The sequence below is a fragment of the Bos taurus genome, chromosome 12 (assembly GCF_002263795.3).
Source record: "Bos taurus isolate L1 Dominette 01449 registration number 42190680 breed Hereford chromosome 12, ARS-UCD2.0, whole genome shotgun sequence".
NCBI classification, from domain to species: Eukaryota; Metazoa; Chordata; class Mammalia; order Artiodactyla; family Bovidae; genus Bos; species Bos taurus.
The window spans coordinates 83,096,740-83,116,324 of NC_037339.1; the positions used below are offsets into that span (position 1 = coordinate 83,096,740).

The 19,585-nt window shown below is 41.9% G+C and overlaps 1 protein-coding gene across 3 annotated transcripts in view; it reads right to left on the reverse strand.

Moving 5' to 3' along the window:
* Positions 1 to 19,585, reverse strand: part of NALF1 (NALCN channel auxiliary factor 1) — a 610,092-nt gene that overhangs the window by 292,053 nt on the left and 298,454 nt on the right. The gene's annotated exons all lie outside the window — the stretch shown is intronic.

A 19,585-nucleotide genomic window follows, 5' to 3' on the forward strand; every position in this document is an offset into this window, starting at 1 on the left:
AGGTCAAAATGAAAGACGCTGATCTGAAATTTCAGACCTGGGGTTAAGGCTGTGGAGACACTCAGCTCATTCCTCTGTGTTGAGAGGATGTTAAATGTTAGACAAAGGTTAGACATTTGAAATCAATGGAAATCCACCCCAAAGATCTTTTTACAATTAAGAAACAACATCCGATGCTTAGAGGAAAAAAAATATGAGTCAGGAAAACATTTTTGAACATGAGACAGCTTGGAAAGTGTATGTTTATTCAGTGACAAGATAAAATTAAGTTGAAAACAAGCACAGTCTAACTGGTTATGACCAACTGGTCTGTTGGAGACAGCTCCACTGAAAAACTAGAACAGGCATGGTTCCTATAAGCAGCAGTACCTACAGTGTGTCTTTTGGAGCTTTCTAATAAACCCCAGCGAAATTTCAAATCTGATTTTTCTATTGCCTTAAGTGTTAAGGAAAAAAATGTCAGGAAGGACATTGATCTCTACCTGGGGAATTGCAGCTACTGACCTACTGTCATCAGGAGATCACTTTGATGTGTAGAAGGATGAAGGGATTTGTACTGATACACCTCCATGCTTAACTCAGCTCCTTTGTGATAAATTGTTAACATTTGCAAAAGGTTCAGAGGACAAGTGTGGGAACATAAACAGAGGAACTCTGATGGTCTATGAGGAACATAATGTTCTGAGAGCTGGCACAGTTACTCTCCATTTTAAAATTATAAATTTCCAATCATTCAGTATTACTTTTAGTCACACATGTGTGCGCGCACACACACACACACACACACAAACACAATATTCAGTTCATTTCAGTCACTCAGTCGTGTCCAACTCTTTGCGATCCCATTAACTGCAGCATGCCAGGCCTCCCTGTCCATCACCAACTCCTGAGTCCACCCAGACCCATGTCCATGGAGTCGATGATGCCATCCAACCATCTCATCCTCTGTCGTCCCCTTCTCCTCCTGCCCTCAATCTTTCCCAGCATAAGGGTCTTTTCAAATGAGTCAGCTCTTCTCATCAGGTGGCCAAAGTATTGGAGTTTCAGCTTCAACATCAGTCCCTCCAATGAACACCCGGGATTAATCTCCTTTAGGATGGACTGGTTGGATCTCCTTGCAGTCCAAGGGACTCTCAAGAGTCTTCTCCAACACCACAGTTCAAAAGCATCAATTCTTCTGCGCTCAGCTTTCTTTACAGTCTAACTCTCACATCCATATACGACCACTGGAAAAACCGTAGCCTTGATTAGACAGACCTTTGTTGGCAAAGTAATGTCTCTGCTTTTGAATATGCTGTCTAGGTTGGTCATAACTTTCCTTCCAAAGAGTAAGAGTCTTTTAATTTCATTGCTGCAGTCACCATCTGCAGTGATTTTGGAGCCCAGAAAAGTAAATTCAGACACTGTTTCCACTGTTTACCCATCCATTTCCCATGAAGTGGTGACACACAATATTACAACTGATAATTAAAATACTGAATTTTTGCCTCAGTTTAAAAAAGCCTGGGCAGTTTAAGCTTGCCTGGATTTCTCTTCTTTAAAAAATAAGATTTTAAAAAAATATTTCAAATGTATTTATTTTACTGGAGAGGAACATAAATAGAACTAATACTTTAAAATGAATGAGGTCATTACTAACATAATTGAAGGAACATCCACTAATTAAAAAACCCAAGTGTACATAAGTATTCTTAAATTACCAGCAAATTACGTGATACAAGATAGCTCAAAAATATTCTCTGCAATAAATCCAGACAATAATATAATAATTTGCATGTTGATAATAGCAATTTAAGAAATCAACATATTTTACTGATTAGAAAAGAACAGTTTTTCACAAGGGGACTGATTTGCTCATCTACATAATAAAATAAATAGAAACTTCATGTTTTTGTCATACCAAAAGTAAGTTAAAACTATACACTCTGGTTAAGAAAATGGATACAAATATATTAAGCAGTGTCAGTTACTTACAGTCTTCAGTAGAGTCAGTTTTTAATCTAAAACATGTCTAATCCAACAAGGATCCATTAGCCAAGTCCCTGGAACTCCTGTTTCTTTGTTATCGTTTGAAATTATTAGAATGACCTGAATTTGCAAAATCTGCTCTTTACAAGTGTCCGGGATGAGTACCCAGTTTCAAAGGCATCGACATTCTGAGGCACCTGAGGGCAGGGTCCTGGTGTCCAGGTGTGTGAGCATGAATTGCAGATGAACGCGGTTCCAAAGGGACAGCACACTGCTCGCTGACCAGGACAACAGGTGGCATGTCTTCCCAACAAAAGTTGATGTCAGCCGTCACTGACTTACTCAGGAAAGTCATTTATAGGGGGGATGTCTCGTGCTCAGTCGTGTCTGGCTCTTTGTGACCCCATAGACTATAGCCTGCCTGGCTCCTCCATCCATGGAATTCTCCAGGTAAGAATATGGGAGTGGGTAGCTGATTCCTTCTCCAGGGCATCTTCCTGACCCAGGGCTCAAAACCGAGTGTCCTGCATTGGCAGGCGGGTTCTCTACCACTGAGCCACATGGGGAAGCCTAACGTCATCTGTGATACTCTCACAATGCAGATGTGGTTTCTGAGAATGGATGGCAGAGGACCAGGTGTCCATTACCTACAATCAAACCACTTTTGCTGAGAAGTTCAAGATTTGAGGATACAACTTAATAACTGAAGAAACGGGAGCACAGCTAAATATTTTAATGAATAAAAATGGCACGACGCCTTGAATCACAAGCCTCTGATTGGGTGTAGTCCTTGACCATCAAAACTTTCCCACTTGAATTATTTTTCAGTTGAAGTACAGACTCTACAATCCCTTCCTTTGGGGTTATTCAGTCCCACTTCTGTCCTCTTGCATCACCTTATGCCTTCACCCCACTTTCCTCGCTCAACAAGGTTAGGTTAGGTTAGTAGCCTAATGTCAGGGTCTCTTGTCAACCACATTTGTTTTCCTGGTTCTCAGCACAGGCCTGGCACACCCTCCACATTTCAAGGGACTAGCAGAAGGATGAGAACCCAGTTCTGGTATTAAAAAAGCTGTGTGGCTTTGAGAAGTCAGTTAACTTATTTTGGCCTTTGAAAAAAAAAGAAAAAAGAAAAAAAGTGATGCAGGCTGTCAGGAAAGGAGTACATTCCAGACAGGAAAGGAGAGTTTGAAGTCAGGGAGACCTAGGGGAGTGAGGACCACTGGTGGATGAGCCATGGTTGAGCAGGTTTCAGATCAGATCAGATCAGTCGCTCAGTCGTGTCCGACTCTTTGCGACCCCATGAATCACAGCACGCCAGGCCTCCCTGTCCATCACCAACTCCCTGAGTTCACTCAGACTCACGTCCATCGAGTCAGTGATGCCATCCAGCCATCTCATTCTCTGTCGTCCCCTTCTCCTCCTGCCCCCAATCCCTCCCAGAATCAGATTCTTTTCCAATGAGTCAACTCTTCGCATGAGGTGGCCAAAGTACTGGAGTTTCAGCTTTAGCATCATTCCTTCCAAAGAAATCCCAGGGCTGATCTCCTCCAGAATGGACTGGTTGGATCTCCTTGCAGTCCAAGGGACTCTCAAGAGTCTTCTCCAACACCACAGTTCAAAAGCATCAATTCTTCGGTGCTCAGCCTTCTTCACAGTCCAACTCTCACATCCATACATGACCACTGGAAAAACCATAGCCTTGACTAGACGAACCCTTTGTTGGCAAAGTAATGTCTCTGCTTTTGAATATGCTATCTAGGTTGGTCATAACATTCCTTCCAAGGAGTAAGCGTCTTTTAATTTCATGGCTGCAGTCACCATCTGTAGTGATTTTGGAGCCCAGAAAAATAAAGCCTGACATTGTTTCCACTGTTTCCCCATCTATTTCCCATAAAGTGGTGGGACCGGATGCCATTATCTTCGTTTTCTGAATGTTGAGCTTTAAGCCAACTTTTTCACTCTCCACTTTCACTTTCATCAAGAGGCTTTTGAGTTCCTCTTCACCTTCTGCCATAAAGGTGGTGTCATCTGCATATCTGAGGTTATTGATATTTCTCCTGGCAATCTTGATTCTAGCTTGTGCTTCTTCCAGCCCAGCGTTTCTCATGATGTACTCTGCATATAAGTTAAATAAACAGGGTGACAATATACAGCCTTGACGAACTCCTTTTCCTATTTGGAACCAGTCTGTTGTTCCATGTCCAGTTCTAACTGTTGCTTCCTGACCTGCATACAAATTTTTCAAGAGGTAGATCAAGTGGTCTGGTATTCCCATCTCTTTCAGAATTTTCCACAGTTTCTTGTGATCCACACAGTCAAAGGCTTTGGCATAGTCAATAAAGCAGAAATAGATGTTTTTCTGGAACTCTTTGCTTTTTCCATGATCCAGTGGATGTTGGCAGTTTGATCTCTGGTTCCTCTGCCTTTTCGAAAACCAGCTTGAACATCAGGAAGTTCACGGCTCACATATTGCTGAAGCCTGGCTTGGAGAATTTTGAGCATTACTTTACTAGCGTGTGAGATGAGTGCAATTGTGCGGGAGTTTGAGCATTCTTTGGCATTGCCTTTCTTTGGGATTGGAATGAAAACTGACCTTTTCCAGTCCTGTGGCCACTGCTGAGTTTTCCAAATTTGCTGGCATATTGAGTGCAGCACTTTCACAGCATCATCTTTCAGGATTTGGAATAGCTCAACTGGAATTCCATCACCTCCAGTAGCTTTGTTCATAGTGATGCTTTCTAAGGCCCACTTGACTTCACATTCCAGTATGTCTGGCTCTAGGTCAGTGATCACACCATCGTGATTATCTGGTCATGAAGATCTTTTCTGTACAGTTCTTCTGTGTATTCTTGCCATCTCTTCTTAATATCTTCTGCTTCTGTTAGGTCCATACCATTTCTGTCCTTTATCGAGCTCATCTTTGCATAAAATATTCCTTTGGTATCTCTGATTTTCTTGAAGAGATCCCTAGTCTTTCCCATTGTGTTTTCCTCTATTTCTTTGCATTGATCGCTGAAGAAGGCTTTCTTATCTCTTCTTGCTATTCTTTGGAACTCTGCATTCAGATGTTTATATCTTTCCTTTTCTCCTTTGCTTTTCGCTTCTCTTCTTTTCACAGCTATTTGTAAGGCCTCCCCAGACAGCCATTTTGCTTTTTTGCATTTCTTTTCCATGGGAACGGTCTTGATCCCTGTCTCCTGTACAATGTCACGAACCTCATTCCATAGTTCATCAGGCACTCTGTCTATCAGATCTAGGCCCTTAAATCTATTTCTTACTTCCACTGTATAATCATAAGGGATTTGATTTAGGTCATACCTGAATGATCTAGTGGTTTTCCCTACTTTCTTCAATTTAAGTCTGAATTTGGCAATAAGGAGTTCATGGTCTGAGCCACAGTCAGCTCCTGGTCTTGTTTTTGCTGACTGTGTAGAGCTTCTCCATCTTTGGCTGCAAAGAATATAATCAATCTGATTTCGGTGTTGACCATCCGGTGATGTCCACGTATAGAGTCTTCTCTGTGTTGTTGGAAGAGGGTGTTTGTTATGACCAGTGCATTTTCTTGGCAAAACTCTATTAGTCTTTGCCCTGCTTCATTCTGTATTCCAAGGCCAAATTTGCCTGTTACTCCAGGTGTTTCTTGACTTCCTTCTTTTGCATTCCAGTCCCCTATAATGAAAAGGACATCTTTTTTGGGTGTTAGTTCTAAAAGGTCTTATAGGTCTTCATAGAACCGTTTAACTTCAGCTTCGTCAGCATTACTGGTTGGGGCATAGACTTGGATTACTGTGATATTGAATGGTTTGCCTTGGAAACAAACAGAGATCATTCTGTCGTTTTTGAGATTGCATCCAAGTACTGCATTTCGGACTCTTTTGTTGACCAGGATGGCCACTCCATTTCTTCTGAGGGATTCCTGCCTGCAGTAGTAGATATAATGGTCATCTGAGTTAAATCCACCCATTCCAGTCCATTTCAGTTCGCTGATTCCTAGAATGTCGACATTCACTCTTGCCATCCCTTGTTTGACCACTTCCAATTTGCCTTGATTCATGGAGCTGACATTCCAGGTTCCTATGCAATATTGCTCTTTACAGCAGCGGACCTTGCTTCTGTCACCAGTCACATCCACAGCTGGGGTTCTTTTTGCCTCGGCTCCATCCAGCAGGTTTAGATGCCTGCAAACTTGACGCTTTGGACGCTTCATACCACCTCAGACTGTCACACCACATACACTGAAACCCCCTAAGTGCAGTTCCTGGGTCTAATTTCGACTTTCAGTTAAAAGGTGAGACAGTTTCCACTCTTCCAGGTGCCGTGAGCGGCACCAATCAAGCCTTCGCCGGCTTCACCCGCAGGGCGGTGACCGGAAGTCACGGAGTCGTGCGCAGGAAGCCCTGAGGAGACGAGCAGGCGTCCCTGAAGGAGCATCGCTGCTCAGCCGACTCCGACGGTGACCTCATGCGGAAACTGTCCACCGTGGGGGTCTCTTGGCTTGGCTCTGTTCGTCTAAGTGGCTGTGGGGCTCGAGGAAGCTCTCATAAGGACTCATCACCAGTCCTCGCGTGCTTAACCCGCTCAGGAAGGAGGTGAGAAGGGTCAACGGCCAAGGGGAACAGGCCGGGTGTGACTGGGACCCCACCCCCCATTCCCACAGCGGCTCTCGGCAGCCCCGCCGGCCCCGCGGGTCTCCCACCTCTCAGACTCCCAGCTGAGGCCTTTCCCCTGCCTCTTCCTCACCCTGGACCGCTCCTCCTGCACTCGCCATACAGCTAGCTCGGGCTCTCTTCAGGACAGCCAAAATAGAAAAGCAATAAAGGAAGTTCTCAGGAGCCGGCTTGGTCTCTCTTCATAACTCCCTCACCTACTCCCAGCCTCCAGCAGCTCTGTCCAGGGCGAAACCTTCCACCCCGGCAGGACTCTCTCCCTTCCTCCACCTCATAGCATGTATCCCAGCTGGTGGTAATCTCTGTACTCGTTTTCCCGTTTCCTGCCTGTATTCTCTGACTGGCGTGAAGAACCTGGTACATACTAAGTGCTCAGTAAAGAAAAAAAAAGTGAAAGAAATACATCCACATAGAAAGAAGAAAAGCCCAATAATGTCTCCTATTTAAATTTCTAAATTAAAAGAAATGACTTAAATATACTTGGTGTTATTATTTTAATATGCCCACAGTATGTGCATGCAAACATAGAGAAATGCCAGGGTGTAGACAGCGCCTGTAGGGGCAACTGAGCAGTCATGGCAGGACAAACAGGAAGCAAAAACAAAACTGCAAATCACCAAAGCTACTGGGAGGACATAATATCAATTAGATTATAATTATGTGAACTGGAATCCTTCCAGAACAAGGAGGCTAATCGTCTATGAAAAGCAGCTGACACGATGTAAAGAAAACAAGCATTTCTAAGTGATACAGGGACTCTGCTCTGGATTCTCCATTCTGGCAGTAAAATTTCAGAAATAATAATGGAAAGCAGCATAAATGACAGACGTGTATCTGAGCCTATGCAAAGAATACTCCCTATTTTTACCACAAATTTTAGTGAAGAAATTTTAGTTGTGTTAAAAACTTGAACAGAACTAGAACTCTGTCCTCTGCATTCTACATAAATAACCCGTTCTTGAACATTCTCATACACAAATATTCATTTGCAACTGAAGGTGTTACCTTAAGGTACACTCCCATAATAGGAAATACTGCATGGAAGAGTATGTATTTATATATCTATAGTATAAAATTGTGGCCCTCTAGAAAGAAAGAGTTCTTGACCACTGATTTTCATCATCAATTACCTCTATTTATTCCAATTCAATATTAAAACAATGGTACTTTTGGTTAAATTCACAATGAATGTTTATTTTTCATGATTGGTCTGTTCGTACATATTCAACATTTTTTCCATTCTATAAGCATGCTCATTTTGTTCTGAATTTGATAGACATACCATTGCAAACAATTTTTCCAGATTTTGACTTGCATTTTAATTTCATGGTGCTTTTGGACATGCCAAAGCTTTGTGTTTGTAAAGACTTACCGACTGATATTCTCTGTTGGATTTTCATTAATTTCATGCTTATAAAGTTCTCTTATAAAGTTTAAATTTATAAGGTTATTGCAATCAGATAGTCATATTTTTGCTTTCTAGGTGATTAAGCCATCATTTTTCACAATTAAATCTTTTTCAGCTAATTTCTTGTGCTAATCTAACTTAATTTCTTTTCTCTCAAATGATTAGCTAGTTATCCAAGAAGTGCTTAATGAAAACAAACAAACAAAAAAAGCTCTATTCCCTAACTGATTTATAAGCCACTTTATCGTACACTAAAACTTGGGGGCATTAGTGGTAAAGAATCCACCTGCCAATGTAAGAGACTCAGGAGACACGGGTTCGACCCCTGGGTTGGGAGGATCCCCTAGAGAAGGAAATGGTAACCCATTCCAGTGTTCTTGCCTGGAAGATTCTACAGACAGGGGAGCCTGGTGGGCTACAGTCCATGGGGTCGCAAAGAATTGGACATGACTGAGCACATGCACATGCACACACAATTTTTCAAGTGCTCTGCTCTGAATAAAGTTGCTTATCATCAACTAAAAATGGGAAAAAAAGTAGGAGAAACTGAACAGAATTATAATTTGAAAAAACTGCAAGTTTTCAAGAACAAATTTTTAAAGTAAAACTGCATCAGATCCTTTGATGTTTTTAATTCCCTCAATATGAGATATAGTATTACTTAAGGATACATCTTGAATTCATTAAGAATTTTCAATTATTTTTATTTTTTTTGGATGAGCTGCCATCATGAACTATTTGCTACTTAATTTTTGGATTAAAAAATCATTGCTAGTACTTTGTGTTTCCATGTTTTTCTAAGAAGTGCTCATTCTTGTGGCATGTGTATCCTCATCAGTAAACATGAAGTTTATCTTGTTAAATATTGAGACTTCAGGTTATGTAAGTCTCAGGCTTTTGATGTGATCTAGTCCAGATCCACACTTCACAATCAAAATGCATTAGGTGAAGTTTTTATATACCCACATCTTTTGACATCAGTTACGTAAAATATTTGATGATTTCTCATAGACATCAATCCAACGTTGATTTTTCTGTCTCATATGTCTAGCCAATTTATATGAATAGCCTTGAATATTATTGAAGTTCTCAAGAATTTCAATTTAGAGAAAATATGAGCCCCTGAAAAGATAGCAATATAATCACATTTCTGTGCTAGTTTCTAAAGATAAAATCGCAGTTATATTGCCCAAAGACAAGATGTTGACCCCTAGATAGGTTTTGAAAGTTATATTTACATTAGTAGCAGAATGATTAGGAAAACTGAATGAAAATGATAGCTATCAACATATTTTAAATCACATGAAAACGAATGAAGTGTAAATAAAGCTGAAACTCAAAATAGTTTTAAAAATTGAACTACTTAAATTAGATTCCATTGTTGCCAGTCCTTTTGAATTAAAACTTGAATCATTTTATCCAAGCATAAATATTCCCTGATATATACAGTTATAACCATAATTTTTAAACAGGTTTGGTACTGCTGCTGCTGCTGCTGCTAAGTCGCTTCAGTCGTGTCCAACTCTGTGTGACCCCATAGACGGCAGCCAACCCGGCTCCCCCGTCCCTGGGATTCTCCAGGCAAGAACACTGGAGTGGGTTGCCATTTCCTTCTCCAATGCATGAAAGTGAAAAGTGAAAGTCAAGTCGCTCAGTTGTGTCCAACTCTTCACGACCAATCTCTTTTTTCTTTCTTTCTATATATTTTGATTGTTTGTAAGCAACTGTTAGAAATCTTTACAGAAGTTTACACATTTGAAATGTCTAACAGTATTTATGATCATAGCACAATTCCTGTAATGTGTTCAGATATCTTTCGATAAGAATTTGAGGCAGAACACTCAATGACATAAATCAAAGCAAGATTCTCTATGACCCACCTCCTAGAATAACAGAAACAAAAACAAAAGTAAACCAGTGGGTCCTGATTAAACTTAAAAGATTTTGCACAGCAAAGGAAACTATAAGCAAGGTGAAAAGACAACCTTCAGAATGGGAGAAAATAATAGCAAATGAAACAACTGACAAAGGATTAATTTCCAAAATATACAAGCAGCTCATACAACTCAATACCAGAAAAACAAACACCATAATCAAAAAGTGGCAAAAAGACCTAAACAGACATTTATTCAAAGAAGACATACAGATGGAAACATACATGGAAAGATGCTCATTATTAGAGAAATGCAAATCAAAACTATAATGAGAAATCACCTCACATGGATCAGAGTGGCCATCATCAAAAAGTCTACAAACAGTAAATGCTGGAGAGGGTGTGGAGAAAAGGGAATGCTCTTACACTATTGGTGGGAATGTAAATTGATACAGCCACTGTGGAAGACGTGTAAATTGATACAGCCACTGTGGAAGACGGTATGGAGATTCCTTAAAAAACTAGGAATAAAACCACCACATGACCCAGCAATCCCACTCCTAGGCGTATACCCTGAGGAAACCAAAACTGGAAAAGATACATGTATCCCATTGTTCACTGCAGCACTATTTACAATAGCTAGAACATGGAAGCAATCTAGATGTCCATCGACAGATGAAGGGATAAAGAAGCTGTGGTACGTATACACAATGGAACATTACTCAGTCTTAAAAACGAATGCATTTGAGTCAGTTCTAATGAGGGAGATGAGCCTAGAACCTATTATACAGAGTGAAGTGAGTCAGAAAGAGAAAGCTAAATGTCGTATTCAACATTACTTTGCCAACAAAGGTCCGTCTAGTCAAGGCTATGGTTTTTCCAGTAGTCATATATGGATGTGAGACTTGGACTGTGAAGAAAGCTGAGTGCTGAAGAATTGATGCTTTTGAACTATGGTGTTGGAGAAGACTCTTGAGAGTCCCTTGGACTGCAAGGAGATCCAACCAGTCCATTCTGAAGGAGATCAGCCCTGGGTGTTCATGGGAAGGACTGATGCTAAAGCTGAAACTCCAGTACTTTGGCCACCTCATGTGAAGAGTTGACTCATTGGAAAAGACCCTGAAGCTGGGAGGGATTTGGGGCAGGAGGAAAAGGGGACGACAGAGGATGAGATGGCTGGATGGCATCACCAATTCGATGGACATGAGTTTGAGTGAACTCCGGGAGTTGGTGATGGACATCGAGGCCTAGCATGCTGCGATTCATGGGATTGCAAAGAGTTAGGCACGACTGAGCGACTGAACTGGAACTGGAAAACATATACATGGAATTTAGAAAAATAGTACTGAAGAATTTATTTACAGGGAAGCAACACAGAAACAGACATAGAGAACAGACAAATGGACATGGGGAGAGGGGAGGAGAGGGTGAGATGTATGGAGAGAGTAACACGGAAAGTTACATTACTGTATGTAAAATAGGTAGCCAACGGGAATTTGCTCTATGGCTCAGGAAACTCAATCAGGGACTCTGTATCAACCTAGAGGGGTGGGATGGGGTGGGAGATGGGAGGGAGGTTCAAAAGGGAGGAGATATATGTACACCTATGGCTGATTCATGTTGAGGTTTGACAGAAAACAACACAATTCTGTAAAGCAATAATCCTTCAATAAATAAATTTAAAAATAATTATAAAAAAAGAATTTGAGAGAGTATTAGAAGGTCTTCCTTTGGAAAATAAAACAAGCTCACCACCTAAAGCGAACACTCTGAGACTCTCCTCTGCTGCATGAGTCTCTATGGTAAAGGAAGGGCACGATCAGATCACGACACTGATTAAGGACTCATGAAAAACGCAGTGGCTTCAGAAGAGGGTCTTCCCAAATCCTTGGTGACATAAGGGAATAGCAGCTCTCAGATGGCTGGATGATGTAAATCGATGTTACTGGACAATGGGGAGGAGAAGGAATGAAGACATCTGTGGCTGCCTGAGAAGCACCAAGGAGCAAAACAGCCTGAGACAAATGGTGCAGGAGGCAATTCCACGCACAACAGAGAGAGAGAGCGGAGGCAGGGTCGGGGGAGGACGCCGAATGGGGAGCATAAAGTGCCGGCTTTGAAAGTGCGCTCCGTGGACCGGCAATGTCAGCAACACTTGGAAGTTTGTGGCCACACCCAGTCACTAAACCAGAAACTGCGGTAAGGACCATTACTGTGTTTTAACAAGCCCTCTCACCTCCTGATCGGGAACAATGGAGTGAAATATCCTTCCTAAAATGCATTTCTCTTCTTTACAGACATATTAACAGTCGTCCCTAGAAAAACTTAACCCACTGCAGTTGGCCTTCATAACCCCATCTGTGGATTCGAGCAATCCCAGGCTCTGGTCCGTAGACAGCGAGGCCCAACTGTACTTCACATTGTATAAGATGGACTGGAGCACCCTTGGGTTTGGAATCCACGGGATCCTGAAGCCAATCCCCCATGGAGACAGGACAATACTGATCATTTAGTTGGAAGGGAGGGAAGGAGGAGGGAAAGAGGGGAGGAAGGGAGGATGGGAAGGAGGAGGAGAGGAAAGAAAAGTTAACCGGGAATGCTAATTTCCTGGTGGCTCAGACTGTAAAGAATCCGCCTGCAGTGTCAGAGACACAGGTTTAATCCTTGGGTCAGGAAGATCCCCTGGAGAAGGGAATGGCTACCCACTCCGGTAGCTCTTGCCTAGAAAATTCCATGGGCAGAGGAGCTTGGCACACTATACAGTCCATGGGGTCTCAAAGAGTTGGATATGACTGAGCAGCTGCTACTACTACCGAAATGGCTAAAATTTCACCAGTGATTTGGTAATCACAGATCCCAGGTCTCGCCCTCTGGGATCTGGTCCAAGTGACTGGAGCACAGATACAAGACTCTGTTCCAAGAAAACAGTAAAAGTGATTCGGAAGGGCCTCATGGGCCCCACCTGACAATTAGTGACCGGAGCATCACTGGGAAGGAAATTATCCCATGGATTGTGTGTTACAGGACAGAGTGTTCAGCATAAATCATGTTTTTTTTCTTCTGATGTGAACACATCAACATACTAAGATTCCCGCAGGCTGTTGGTATATAATTATTTACCTCTGTCCCTTTAGACACCCAAATGAGCCTTTTTATAGGAGCACTTTGTATGTAATTAGTTAACCTAATTGGGAACCAACTTCAACATGTCATTTCCCTTACACATGTGGTTTGTTTTATAACGTAGAGGCAGCATTTGATTATTCTTTAGCTTCATTGCTATGACTTGTTTACTTGGTGACTTGAGGATTTTGATGGAACCAGCACTGACAACACTTGATTTCTACCTTGCCATCTCAACAGTGTTTTCACAGACTTGTGTGGAAGATGACATGATTGGCATCCTCCAGGAGGATGACCAGCTCAGAAGCCCTGAGGGACCAACCAGGCAACATGAAGGAGTGGAGCCAGCCGGGGTTCCAGGAGAGTACCCGAGGATCGCGGTGAGGGGGGCCTCCAGCCCCAGAAGCACTGAGCATCACACGCACAACACACACCTGGGGGCAGAGTCTTCAGTCTTTTAGAGAGTAGCTCAAGGTACTAACTTATTTGTGAAATGTTCTGATATTTTAAGCACCCAACAAGAGATGTCTCCTTACCACAGCTGACTCATGATCTACGTTTCGAACCTCTAACTGACTTTATGTTCCAATTAAGACATTTAATCATTGCATCACTTACTTTTTCTGTGTATAGTCTATTTCCATTCTTTGGGAAACTTCCTTTTATCCTCCATAAAAAGATGACTGAAGAAACCAGTAATCCTTGAGCCGTTTTCCTTTGAACCCTACATCTTGTACCCCTTAAATGTATTTTAGGAAACATTTTCATATGCAAAGCATTTAATCTGCACAGCTCTGGGAGACAGGACTTTATTTTGCTCATGGTGAAGCCACTGGAGCTCAGTGAAATTAGTTTCCGAGGAACCGAGTTAGCAAAGCACCCATCTGGGGTTCTAATTAGGTGATCACGGTCACAGCGCCTGTATTTGACAGTGTGTTTCAAGAATACGTTGTCGGAGTCAGACCTTATTGAAGATCCTGATGTCACCTGAGAGAGTGAACAAACTAGCTTGAACTCTGTAAGCTTCAGCACACTCACCAGTAAGAAGGGGATGATATATGTTCCACAACACTGTTGTAACCCTTACACAGATCCTATTTATGAAAGGGCTAGCACAGCACTTGCAATATTTTTATCGCTAAATGGTCAACACAGGTCAAAAACCACTGGATAAATAGTACCTATTGTTCGGTTCATTCATTCATTCATTTTACACTCAAGCACGAAGTGTGTATAGGTCTATGTGCCGTGCTATGTCATTTCAGCCATGTCCGACTCTGCAAAACTATGGACCACAGCCCCCCAGGCTTCTCTGTCCATGGGATTTTCCAGGCAAGAATACTGGAGTGGGTTGCCATGCCCTCCTCCAGACGATCTTCCTGATTCAGGAGTGGAACCCGTGTCTCTTATGTCTATGGCATTGGCAGGTACATTCTGTTTTTAATTCATCACTGGAATTTGAATGTTTATCGTGCCTCCTACTTGGCTGTGCACTTCTTCCCTGTGCCTTATCTCTGCATTCCTACAGTTCCTAAGTACTCTGTGAAGAGGGCTGACACTCAATAAAATTTTACTCTATTCAACTTAATTTTCTTAAACCTATTTCTTCATCTATAAAACAGGAAGAAAGAAGCCATGTTTATTTAATCACTACCATAAAACCATCCATTGATATTCTAGAATAGGATAAAATACACAAAATATTTTATATAGCATTAATGGAATAACTGTGTTGACATTATTTGAACTATTGATTGATTGATAATGGTTCCTTGACACATTGTCAGTCGCGTGACAATGACGTTCATAATTGCAGTGGGTATTAATGTTTCCACATCCTAATTGGCAGAGCTGAGATTCAAACCAGGTTCTAGCTCCAAAGCAGCTATTCTTAACGAGCCTGATGTACTGGTTTCGCTTTACATTACTGAGGTGTATACATTTACAGAGGCTGACTTTTTTTTAAGTTCCTAATGTTTAACTAGAACAATATAAAGATGGTTCTAGTTAAAATACCATAGTGGAGGTGATGGCATTCCAGTTGAGCTGTTCCAAATCCTGAAAGATGATGCTGTGAAAGTGCTGCACTCAATATGCCAGCCAATTTGGAAAACTCCGCAGTGGCCACAGGACTGGAAAAGGTCAGTTTTCATTCCAATCCCAAAGAAAGGCAATGCCAAAGAATGCTCAAACTACCGCACAATTGCACTCATCTCACACGCTAGTAAAGTAGTGCTCAAAATTCTCCAAGCCAGGCTTCAGCAATATGTGAACCGTGAACTTCCTGATGTTCAAGCTGGTTTTAGAAAAGGCAGAGGAACCAGAGATCAAACTGCCAACATCCGCTGGATCATGGAAAAAGCAAGAGAGTTCCAGAAAAACATCTATTTCTGCCTTATTGACTATGCCAAAGCCTTTGACTGTGTGGATCACAAGAAACTGTGGAAAATTCTGAAAGAGATGGGAATACTAGACCACCTGATCTGCCTCTTGAGAAATTTGTATGCAGGTCAGGAAGCAACAGTTAGAACTGGACATGGAACAACAGACTGGTTCTAAATAGGAAAAGGAGTTCGTCAAGGCTGTATACTGTCACCCTGCTTATTTAACTTATATGCAGAGTACATCATGAAAAACGCTGGACTGGAAGAAACACAAGCTGGAATCAAGATTGCCAGGAGAAATCTCAATAACCTCCGATATGCAGATGACACCACCCTTATGGCAGAAAGTGAAGAGGAACTAAAAAGCCTCTTGATAAAAGTGAAAGTGGAGAGTGAAAAACTTGGCTTAAAGCTCAACATTCAGAAAACGAAGATCATGGCATCCGGTCCCACCACTTCATGGCAAATAGATGGGGAAACAGTGGAAACAGTGTCAGACTTTATTTTTCTGGGCTCCAAAATCACTACAGATGGTGACTGCAGCCATGAAATTAAAAGACGCTTACTCCTTGGAAGGAAAGTTATGACCAACCTAGATAGCATATTCAAAAGCAGAGACATTACTTTGCCAACAAAGGGTTCGTCTAGTCAAGGCTATGGTTTTTTCTGTGGTCATGTATGGATGTGAGAGTTGGACTGTGAAGAAGGCTGAGCGCCGAAGAATTGATGCTTTTGAACTGTGGTGTTGGAGAAGACTCTTGAGAATCCCTTGGACTGCAAGGAGATCCAACCAGTCCATTCTGAAGGAGATCAGCGCTGGGATTTCTTTGGAAGGAATGACGCTAAAGCTGAAACTCCAGTACTTTGGCCACCTCATGCGAAGAGTTGACTCATTGGAAAAGACTCTGATGCTGGGAGGGATTGGGGGCAGGAGGAGAAGGGGACGACAGAGGATGAGATGGCTGGATGGCATCACTGATTCGATGGACGTGAGTCTCAGTGAACTCCGGGAGTTGGTGATGGACAGGGAGGCCTGGCGTGCTGCGATTCATGGTGTTGCAAAGAGTCGGACACGAGTGAGCGACTGATCTGATCTGAAGATACAGCAAGACAAAGAAAACAAAATCAGAAAGCCGCTAGATTTTGCTAGCCCACGACAAATGTAAAGGGTTCTGAGATGATGTAACAAGAATCCTAAGCAAATTTTAAAAGCGCTGTGGTTTAGCAGGCAATTCCATCAGAATAAAACTGCCGAGTCACTCTGTGTTCTGGTGGAGGGGTGCTCTTTCTGCCTTATTGTTGTTGCTGTTGTTACTCACACAAGTCATAGCCGACTTTTTATGTCCCTGTGGATTGTAGCCCTCCAGGCGTCTCTGGCCATACCGGAGTGGGTTGCCATGCCCTCCTTCAGGGAATCTTCCCTACCCAGGGATTGAACCTGTGTCTCCTGTGCCTCTTGCATTGGCAGGCAGGGTCTGTACCACCCGGGGAGCTCTTTCTACCTTAGGTAGACACAAATGACATTTTCCTAAGTGTTGCAGGGACTGCACTCTACAAGCACTCCTGTTCCTCACAAGAAGGTTACAGCCCCTTGAAAGAGAAGATATCCCAAACTTCTCAGCCTCTGCTAGAGGGAGAAATACCTAACATCTCAAACTACTGTTAAATTGGACAAAGAAACTGCCTCTGAGTTTTGACTTAACCACTTTTCAGTAACATCTACATAGATAATATGTGAAATTATAATTTCTCTATCATGGTCAAAAGATAGCCTCAGGTATTCTAAAATTGCATCCTCGATTTCCTAAAACAAATATTTTATACCTGTATGTATATGCTGAGCTGGAGGCAGAAAATACAGACCTTTCTAGAGAAGGGAATGATTTGCTTTTGTAATGCATGCTTGATTGAAAGCTCTTGTGTGACTTCTACAGTGACTGTCGGTCACTGAATTTTAAGACGCTGAATTCATTAGGGGTAAACATCATTTAATCTGCTACACTCAGAATGTTTTATATAAATTAAAGTAATCCAATTTCCAAACTCCTGACATCATAGCAGCCACTGTCTGGGAGATGTACCTACTCGGTGACATATACAACATATGCCAAAAATGCTTTGAGATAAGCTCGAATAATAAAAATCTAAAAATATACAAGTTTGACTACACTGTCTAATTCAGATGACAGGAGATTCTGATTAAGGACCCATGAAAGCCTGTGACATTCTTTTAATAAAGACAATTCCAATAACACTCCATTAGGATTTCCCCCTGTTAAATTAACTTCACAGACTTCTAATGGATTTCTTAATTAGACTTGTTATTAATAAGAATATTAAATAAATTAAAAACAGCCCCGACAGCCACTTACAATAAACAAAAAAAAAAATGAAAAGCAAGATTTATGTTCCTTATTTCTCTCCACCCAATTCAAAGCTTTTAATAATCTTACAAATTCATTGCAATTAATTATTTGACTGTCAGAGAATAAAAAGCTAGGATAGCATGTGCCTGTTTGAAGGAGATCTTCTTGATGTTTCAGATATAGGCTGATTCTTGGAGCTGCTGTTCTGGCCTTTCATGAAGAGGCTGCTTCAACTCGGATGGCCCTTTGTCCTGTAACTGGGTTATGGCTTCAGGATATTAATTTAGTATGTCTGCATCTGCAGAAGGAGCCTTCCTCCTCTATTTTCCAGAGCAAAAGAAGCATTTAGGCAGAAGAAAGAAGAGCTTTAATTCCAAACTCAAGACATCCGAATGACCAATCTCTTGGCAAACAGAAATTGTGGGGGTGGACAGAGAGAGATGTAAAGAGAGAAAACAAGATTTATCTTCTCTGCAGACAACACCAGAACACTGTATTTTCATCATATATAGCTTGAAAACCGTACAGGTACTGTGCACCTTTATTTCAGGGATATGTACATGGAATTTGCAGCAATAGATGCGAATGTTACAGAGAAGCACTAGGGGATCTCACTAAAGTGAATGCCCTGATGGTGAAGAGTTCTTTAGAGGGAGTCTCAAAATTCTAGCCCACGGGTTTTAACAATAGTAACATGATAGCCTTCAAGTACAAATGTGGAACAACAGATAAAGCAAAGGAAGGTGTTAAGCGTCTTCCCAGGATGAAGAAAAGAAGCAGACTGCCATCCGGTTCACATGCCCTCCCGCCCTGCAAGGCTTCCCGCCTCAGTGGGTTTTACGCAGCGCAGCTTAAAGAACTAACCGTGTGCCTGGCTTGCCGTGTTCCTTCTCCCTCAGCATGAACTCAGAAAGAACCTTTGACAGCTCAGAATAAGGACACCCCAGAAAAGCGACTATAAAGTACATTTCTATATATCAAGTGCTTCTTTATCCTTGGCAACTATACATACTTGAATGAAGAAGGAATAAAAAAAATTTAATGAACGTGAAGGCAGAGTTTGGGGACGGCCTTGAGTCACCAAGCCAATGTCATTTACCAAACTCTTGGGACCAGGGAGCATAAATGACCTCACTTTTTCCTCCCATGAGCATGAGAAGGAAATCTTGGCTGTCACCTTCCTGGTTACAATGTATGAAATTTTGCCACCACCTTGGAGACAAATTAGGAACTGTACTACATTAGCAGCTAGCATATTATTCAAAATCCAAAGATCCTGGTGTTTTTTTTATGAAACACTTTATACTGGTTTACTAATTCTATACAGCTAAACTGAAAATATCTACTTGAGTGCAATTACAGACATTAGCTATGCCATGCTATGCCACATACACACAGCCATGCCATGACTGAGATATAGAGTCTATTACTCATTCAACTAACATGCGTGTGAGACATACTACAAATCCAGAGTTTACTCCCCCTTTGTAGCATCTGGTCCCAAGGAGTTAACGGTGAGAGTAGACTGAGCAAGAGTTAAATTATGTTATGTGGACTTGTGTGGATTAAAGAAGATTCCAGTTTTCCTCCACACTCCACAGGGCATGTGGTCTGAATTTGGAGGGTTGGCCTCCAGAGGTGGTGATGTCTGATCAGTATTCTGAAGGATGAACAAGGGTGAGCTGAGCAAAGACAGTGAAGGGTAGAGGGGCCTCTGCAGTCTGGAGGGGCATCGTGACCGGCCCCTGTTCTATGACAGGGCTCAGGGGTACCCACTGGGGGCAGACCCCTGG